The following is a 9059-nucleotide window of genomic DNA, read 5'->3' on the forward strand; positions in this document are numbered from 1 at the left end:
TCTTATGGATTAACCAAGAAAATGCCTGCCATTTTCTCCAGAACAAACTGTATGGGTTGCTCACAGTAAGAAATGTCTGAGCCCTATGACAGATTCCCTAATATAAAAATGTTGTTGCTTGAAATCAGATAGTTTGCTCAAATGCTTAACAATATTTTGTGGAATTGACTAGTTGTAAGATTTTTGGAGGGATAATGCAATGATAAAATCCATTCTATCCATTGATGAAATGGATTCAGACATGATAAGCTTTAAAAATGCATATTGAAGAATACTGAGAATGCCTATTTCTATACAACAACTCTATTATTATAGGCATATGTACCTCTTCATATACAACAACAAACAATTCCATCTATGTTTATGACAATTGCTATCTAATGTGTAAAGCCAGAAAGCAATCACACCCAGTCTGAAGTAAAGCCTTGCCTTAACTTTACACAACAATATCATTGTTTATGACTGATGGGGTGGAAGAAAACACTCTGATCTTTTTCTCTCATAATTTAGCCAACCCCAGACATTAAAAATAACTGCATTAGATTATCCAATCAAAAATCAATCAGATGACACAAAGAAGCCAAGGAGGACAGGACAATATAGCCAATATAACTAGGGTTACATACAATTCCATCTCCGATCTGGAAGTGATATACTGTACAACCATTGCAACTAACAATGAAATCTGAGTTATAAAATTTTCCTTTTAACAATTGTAAATGTATAGCTACCACTATGAACTATGGCAGTGTGCTAAGAACTTTTGGAACAGTATTTCCTTTAGTTAGGCCAGAATTTCCCATCCTGTAATTTCATTGCATGAACATTTTACAACAATGCTTACTAAAATATTACTCTTTAAGAACTACAATAAAGATTGTAGTGTGATTGCAATTATGTTCAACAAAATAGGTAAAATGGACTTGACAGATGTTAGAATTACATTATTTTCTATTTCAGGGAATTTATGTTTTATATAATCCTTGATGAATAATTTATTTTTTTAAAAAGTGAAAGCTTTCTTCATGAAATTGGTCTTATTTTCTCTTGAAAATAATAAACCATCAAACATCAATACCACAATTTAGCATACTGAAGCAAAATTTGGATAATTTGAAACAGTGAAGCAATGAAAATATGAAAATATGGCTTGACTCAAATGTTTTACTGCTAGTGACTGACTAGGGATAATTTGCATAATGTTGTTTGTCAGTTTATTTTCCTGCTGAGATTAACAGGATAAAAATTATCAATGAAATATTAATAATTAATACATATATGACATGAAGTATAAGAAGCAATGCTCTACAAGCACATAAATATCCAAGTCTTTTGCAAATATAGTGTTTCACTATAGTCTCACAGAAATCTCTTTATGCCAATGAAACAGTGCTATATTTTTGCTATTTTAATGTTCAACTACAAATGTCAAGGTGCTTTTTCAAAAGGCAGCTAGACTTTCTTTGTTTTTCCTTGAAATCATTTCACTTCTTATCCAAGAAGCTTCTTCAGTTTTACTTCTCATCCAAGAAACTTCAGACTGAAGAACCTTTTTGGATAAGAAGCAAAATATCTTCAAGGAAAAATAAAGAAAGTCCAGTTGCCCTTTGAAAAAGCACCTTTGGACAACCATAACCTGGATGACTCAAATGATACCCACATGACTGTCCACTTCCAGACTCAGTTCAATGTATTTATGTTTAATTCTAAAGCAACTTGAAGTCAATTCTCCAAACCTTGGTAATGTAAAGGCCACCATTTCTGAGAAATACCTTCCCAATTATTGAAGTCATCATAGGAATTATATGGAATGATTCTTATCATCAGTAGTGACACATGAGTAGTGATAGAAAAGGATCCTTGGATATAAGATCAAACTTTGCAACTCTTTACACTAGGATGTCTATGAATAGTTGTTCGCAGCCCAGGGGAATGACTGGGTTTTTGGCTTTGCTTTTATGGTTTTATGATTTCTGTGGTTATGTGGCTTTACTGTTGTGAGCTGCTGAGAGTTGTGCTTTAAGATGCTATTCAAATCTCTTAAACAATATAATTAATTGTTTTTTAAAAAAATATCTCCTCCATGTGCCAGTTTGGGTGGCAAAAAACACTTTTAGAATGGATCTACAATTATTTTTATGTCTATTATTTTTATATTCATTCACTAATTTTAACATCTTGATCACATTTGCCCTATATCTCCCACTCCCCATCCCATTTTTCTTCCTTTCCTAAATATTTAAGGGTGTGGGGTTGTTGTTGTTTTTTGCAACTTTAAAAAAACAAAATAATCTGCTAGAAAAAGTTACATACACTGAATATCAGGTATAAAAATAGTAATAGTAGTAGTAGTAGTAGTAGTAGTAGTAGTAGTAATAATAATAATAATAATAATAATAATAATAATAATAATAATAATAATAATAATAATAATAAAGTTGGAAGGGACCTTGGAGGTCATCGAGTCCAGCCCCCTGCTCAGGCAGGAACCCTACACCATTTCAGACAAATGGCTGTCCAGTCTCTTCTTAAAAACTTCCAGTGTTGGAGCATTCACCGCTTCCAGAGGCAGGTTGTTCCATTGGTTAATTGTTCTAACTGTCAGGAAGTTTCTCCTTAGTTCTAAGTTGCTTCTCTCCTTGATCAGTTTCCATCTGTTGCTTCTCGTCCTGCCTTCAGGTGCCTTGGAGAATAGCTTGCCTCCCTCTTCTTTGTGGCAGCCCCTGAGATATTGGAACACTGCTATCATGTCCCCCCTTGTCCTTCTCTTTGTTAAACTAGACATACCCAATTCCAGCAATCATTCCTTATATATTTTAGCCTCCAGTCCCCTAATCATCTTTGTTGCTCTTCTTTGTACTCTTTTTAGAGTCTCAACATCTTTTTTACATCATGGTGACCAAAACTGGATGCAGTATTCCAAGTGTGGCCTTACTAAGGCATTGTAAAGTAGTATTAATACTTCATGTGACCTTGATTCTATCCCTCTGTTAATGCAGCCCAGCACTGTGTTGGGTTTTTTGGCAACTGCAGCACACTGCTGGCTCATATTTAAGTGATTGTCCACTAGGACTCCGAGATCCCTCTCACAGTTACTACTATTGAGCAAGGTACCCCTATACTATACCTGTATATTTGGTTTTTCTTGCCTAAATGTAGAACCTTGCTTTTTTCACCATTGAATTTCATTTTGTTAGATAGTGCTCAGTGTTCAAGTCTGTCCAGATCCTCCTATATCCTAAGCCTGTCTTCTGGAGTGTTGGCTATTCCTGCCAGCTTGGTGTCATCCGCAAATTTGATGACTTCCCTATCTATCCCCTCGTCCAAATCATTGATGAAGATGTTGAAGAGCACTGGGCCTAGAACAGAGCCCTGGGGCACTAATAGTAGTAGTAGTAGTAGTAGTAGTAGTAGTAGTAGTAGTAGTAGTAGTAGTAGTAATAGAAATTTGGAGCAGAGGGAAAGAAACATCCAAGCAGAAAAAGATTGGATAAGGAATGATTTCGATTCTTCCCATTGGTATGGTATTTTCTTGTAAGAGAATGGACTGCAATACTGAACTATGGCTTGGTACATGTGCTCTAGCCATCATTGCCCAGATCATAATGCCAATAAGGATGGGCTGATCTGGCTTCCGGTTCCGGGTCGCGGCGGTGCGGTCGACCGGAGAGAGTCATCTCTTCGCCGGCTGAGTTTCCTCCGCCAGTAGGAACTGAGTGGGTCGAAAAGTCGTTCTGGAGGAGCAACTACCATTGAGGAGGCTTCTCGTATGACTACAGAGGGGTGGCAGCATCTTCTGTAGTCCAAATATCTCCTTTGGGCTGACAGAGTAAAGATCGGTCAGTAAATGGCCGATCATTTAGCTGCACCAACCGTAAGCCATAAGATCATCTAAGCAAATAGACCCACCGTGGAAGATTCAGTGAAACCTTTTTTACCTCTACTTTTTTATTTTTCCTGTGAAAAGCTTTTTTTGGGGAACTATTTCGCTATTTTGATAAAGCGGCATTTTTGATGGGGGAAGAGAAGCTTAATAAAAGGAAATTAAACTTATTTTTTTTTAATGGTTGATTTTATTTTTGGATATTTGGGAGCCCCAAGAAATTTTGTTACAGAGATTTAACATGCCAATTATTCAGATAATATTGTTTTCTTTTATTCTTATGGTGTCTGGAAAGACTGAATATCTGAATAACTTTGATTATCCTTTGGGGGACATCTTCTGGTGAAACTACTGATTGCACTGTTATTTTTTTCTTTTGGAGTTTGACTTTGGCCTTCAAATTGTTACAAAGGAAAAGATAAAGAAGCTGTATAGTTGGGTGGAGGCGGATATTGACTGATTTCTTTTAAATATAGTCTCCCCCAAAAGGACAATGACTTTAAATATGATAGAAATGGAGGAAGCCTGTTTAGATCTTACTTATAAGTACATATTGGATAAAATCCTGGAAAACACTGAGAGGATAATTGCCTACACAAAAGAGATTTCTTTTCAACGACAAATTAAAGCACAAGGTTTAAGTAAGCACCTGGGAAGCCAAAAAACAGCAGAAGGGGTCTATACCCAAGAGATTTGTATTCAACCTTGCCTTCAGCCCACTGAGACGGAAGAATCAAATCTACATTTGGATTATCAATCTATATTGGAAAAAAATCTTGATGCTAATGAACAAATGATTTATAATAAGAAAATGGAGGATTTTACCCCAGAAGGCCAAGCTGACTTGCAGACACCATCTGACTCTTTGACAGAGAAAAAACTAACAAAAGAAGAGCAAAATTTGATTAAAGAGGATTATACATTATTCCATTTACAATCTACTAAGAAAATGATTTCAATCAAACTTTATGCAACTTTAAAAAAGATGGGAAACGACGTTCAGCTACAAGCTATTGAGAATAACTATAACTCTTATATCAGCTTAATAATATGGACAATGGGAGACTCCCTTTTGGTATACATATTATGGCAAGAGATAATGGGAGATCTATTTGCGGAACTAGAGACTTTATTATGGAAACCCATTTGGAATAGAAAAAAACCCAGAATAAGATATAAATATCGAATTTAAGATTATAGTTATGGGTGGTAAAGGTTTTATAGCGACTCGGATTGACTTGGATTTGGATTTTGTCAAAAGGGAGGTCACTACGAAAAGATTTAGAATTTAATACTGAAATATAGTAAGAATATGTTTTTTGGAATGATAGATTATTTTCTTTTTCCTTTTCTTTCTTCCTCTTTTTTTTCCTTCTCTTGTTTTTTCCTCGTGGTTTATTTATGTTTTTTTCCTTTTGTGTTATTTTTTCTTTTTTCCCCTTGTATTTCTTTATGTGTTTTTAATATTAGAGGTGGTATAATGAGAAAAAGATTGAAATAATGGAAGAGAGGAAATTAATAATTGGAGAATTATTGAATAAGAATAGAATATAGTTGAGAAATGTAAGAATTTAGTTATGGAAATAACATGTTTAAATAAGAGAAACTAGGGGCTCCTGAATAGTAAATAAATATGTTAGTTTAAGTTTAAACATTTGAAAAATTAATAAAGTGCAAAACAGGATCTTATGGGATAGATAATGAGTTGTTGAAAACTTTTATTGATTAATGGAATTTATATGTAGTGATATATTAATGAATGAATTTGTTTTAGAAATGTATTATTTTGATTATAATATCCTAATTAGATAAAGAGTGTTAGTTTAAGTCTAAACATTTGAAAAATTAATAAAGCGTAAAACAGGATCTTATGGGATAGATAATGAGCTGATGAAAATTTTTATTGATTAATGGAATGTATATGTAGAGATGTATTAACGAATGAATTTGTTTTAGAAATGTATTAATTTGATTACAATATCCTAAATAGATAGAGAGGGAAATTTTAAGGAATATTGTGTGAGCTGTATATTTATAATGTTATTGTCTTTTAATTGATTACCCTATTTCCACGTTGGTTCTTAAGCCTTGTTGGTGTAAAATGGAAAACTAATAAAATTGTTTATTAAAAAAAAGGATGGGCTGATCTATTTAAAGGGTGATACTATCCATCAGATGTGCATACACTACATAATTTACACCACCTTTCCTCTGAAACTTTGTGGGTTAGCAATGACTGTTACATATTTATGCAACAGCATCCCTTCTCAAACAACACTACAACTCCCGGCAGACTTTGCTGGTTATTTACACCTACTGAGCTGAGAGGGAAGATGGAGGTGGGCGGGGTTACCACTGTTGCCATAGCTGTATGAGTGACATATAGGATCGGGGGCAGTTCTACAACAGGCTATGAGCTAGTCAGGGGGCGCTTGGGGCTGATGCGCTGCCGAGGCCTGGTCTAAGAGAGCGATCAGTGTCGGGCTTTTGGCCTGTGGGGCTAACTAACCTGATTGATGGTTGGAGGGCGGGAGGGGACCGCAGGGATCACCTTTTGCTGCCACGTCTACCTCAGCACCTCAGAAGCAACCACAGCATCTTCTAGAAACCCTCCTTCCCCTCCCCGTTTTCCTTACTTCCTCCAGGCTGGGGTTCTCGGTTGGTCGCTCTCCTTGCACGAGGTCCAGCCATGTCCGTGCTGCTGGGAAGTTGTTTGGAGGAGAAAGGTGGTGGGAAGGGGCCTTCTCCCCATGAGTCCATCCAGAGGCTTAAAGAGACCGAGGACATGCTGAGTAAAAAACAGGAGTTGCTAACTTGCTTTCCAGCTCTGGCATGTTTCTCTTCTGCTGCAGGGAAACAGAGTTTGTGGGACTAAAAAAAGTTCAATCAGACCTTCCAACTCTTTGTGAGATCTTTTTTTTTTTTTCGCAAGAAGTTGGAAGATCTGACTGAACTTTTTTTAGTTCCACAAATTCCGTGAAAAAAAGTGCCGAAACGCCGTTCTCTGTGTTCTATGACAAAAAAGTCCTGCATATATTGAATATTATCAATAAAGAGATATTGGAATATATTTCATTTATCTATTATATACAGTATTTAAATTGCAAAATTTGGAAAACTGCAAAATCTGAAGGGTATTTTTATTTCTTTTCCAAATTAATGCACACATGTGGATCAAAGTCAGGTAGCCTTGATTTGAACTGTACTATTAATATACTTCTCTCCTACCCTTATCAAATTTGGTATTGATCTGTCAAATCTGAAATTAAAATATACACATTTTCATAACAGTTCCCTTAATATTCACATATTATCAATAATTTGCTTTAGTATGCACATATTCATTAGGAGATTGTAATTGCAATTGCAATATCATAATTCAGTTAAATAATTTTGCTTAACAAAATGGGCTAAACAAAATTCTTTCTTTTATCTACTTAAAATGTGTTACTGCTTATTACTAAATAGGAATGAAAATATTGTTATGGATATTGTGGTATTATTATGGTTTGGTTCAGAGTCATCCAGATGCCTAGACTGGATTTGGTATTTTTATTAATGTATTGAGTCATTCACAAAGAGCTGAGGTAGACAGATGTTCTTGTTTCATGGTTTTAAAGATATTGTCACAGGATATAAGTTGTTCCAAGTAAAGCTGCCTTTTGCAATTGACTGATAGTGATTTTGTCAATGTCAGTAGTGAACAAGGGCCTTTCTTCTGTTTTGGGATTGCATCCAAGGCAATAGTATTATCTTTCTTTTGCCTCAGTTGTTTTACTTCTATTTGCAGATCTTTGTGTTTTGTTATCTTCTTCAGTTCTTTCTTTTCTATTTGGCTGTCTCCAGATACTGCCACATCCACTATCCAGATTTTCTCTCTCTTTCTCATTGACAATTGTTAATTGTGGGTTGTTGTGTGGCAGGTGCTTATCTATTTGAAGTTTAAAGTCCCAGACCACTTATTATTATTTTTCTTCAAAAGCAGCAGTAAGCATAATGATAATGAAATACTTATATAAATGTAAATCTTCTCTTTATTTGCACACAAAGCTATCTTGTTATCACTCTCCTGCTGGACAAATGCCTTTGAAATAAACACAGTCATTCCTGTTGGCCTTGATTTTCTATTATTAGAATTCAGTGTTGTGGGCCAAGGCACACATTATGATTGGGATTACTCAGTCTCTAAATGATTTTTTAATATATGCCTTTTAAAAATGCTAAAAAAACCCCATTTTTTAGACAATGAAAGAATAAATCCTTTAAAAATCATGGGCTGGACCTTCACTCCCATTAATTTCAGTATGATATTTTTCTGAACATAGATGTATTAAATTGCACTATTAATGTCAAAGAGAAAGGATGTGGCATCTCCGAAGACTTTGGGAACTGTCATAGCAGCATCTCCCAAATTATTAATGTATACTATTCTATGATAGCACCAAAAAAGCCTAATTTTGAATGAATCGTGAAAATCATGAATCATGAATTTTTGATAAAGCATGAATATTCCATGTAAAAATTAATGTAACATATCCATATAATATTAGTGGGTGGGTATACTTAGATGATTACTATTTGAGTAGTGTACGCTAATTAAACAGCACTACATTCACACTGCAAACACTGAATTCAGTATTTGTTGTTGTGAATTCCAATACAATGTGATATATATTATTACTCCTCACTCATATTAGGTTTGGCACCCAACCCATCTACTGGATTCCACACCATTCATATAGCTGGGGGAGAAAGGGAATACTTTTTAAAATATGTTTTTCAAACCCACATTAAAATTAAATTTTCATTAAGATGGCCTTTTAAAAAAAGTATTCTACCAGAAGTATACATATTTCTCTGTTTCTCCCTGCTGTACATTGCACTATAGCATTGTAGCGGGGACTGTTTGAGAGTGCTTGCAGGAGCTTGACTGGGAAGGGAAAGATTGGGACAGCTGCAGTTGGCTTTGGGTGTGGCTGGCGTGAGTGGAAGGAGAAAGGATAGAAAAGGAAAGGAAAGGAGAAGGCCGGTGTGGTTGTTGGAGTTGAGAAGAGAAGGTCTGGAAGCTTATTTTATCAAGGGTATTTTAAATAGAGGCTAGGTAGAGTGAAGTTTTATTGCTTCCTCCGTGGGAGGATATCTGAAACGGAGGCAAGCGAGAGTGTGGAGTAAGGGA

Source organism: Protobothrops mucrosquamatus, unplaced genomic scaffold, assembly GCF_001527695.2.
Source record: "Protobothrops mucrosquamatus isolate PMUCROS unplaced genomic scaffold, P.Mucros_1.0 scaffold590, whole genome shotgun sequence".
Taxonomy (NCBI): Eukaryota; Metazoa; Chordata; class Lepidosauria; order Squamata; family Viperidae; genus Protobothrops; species Protobothrops mucrosquamatus.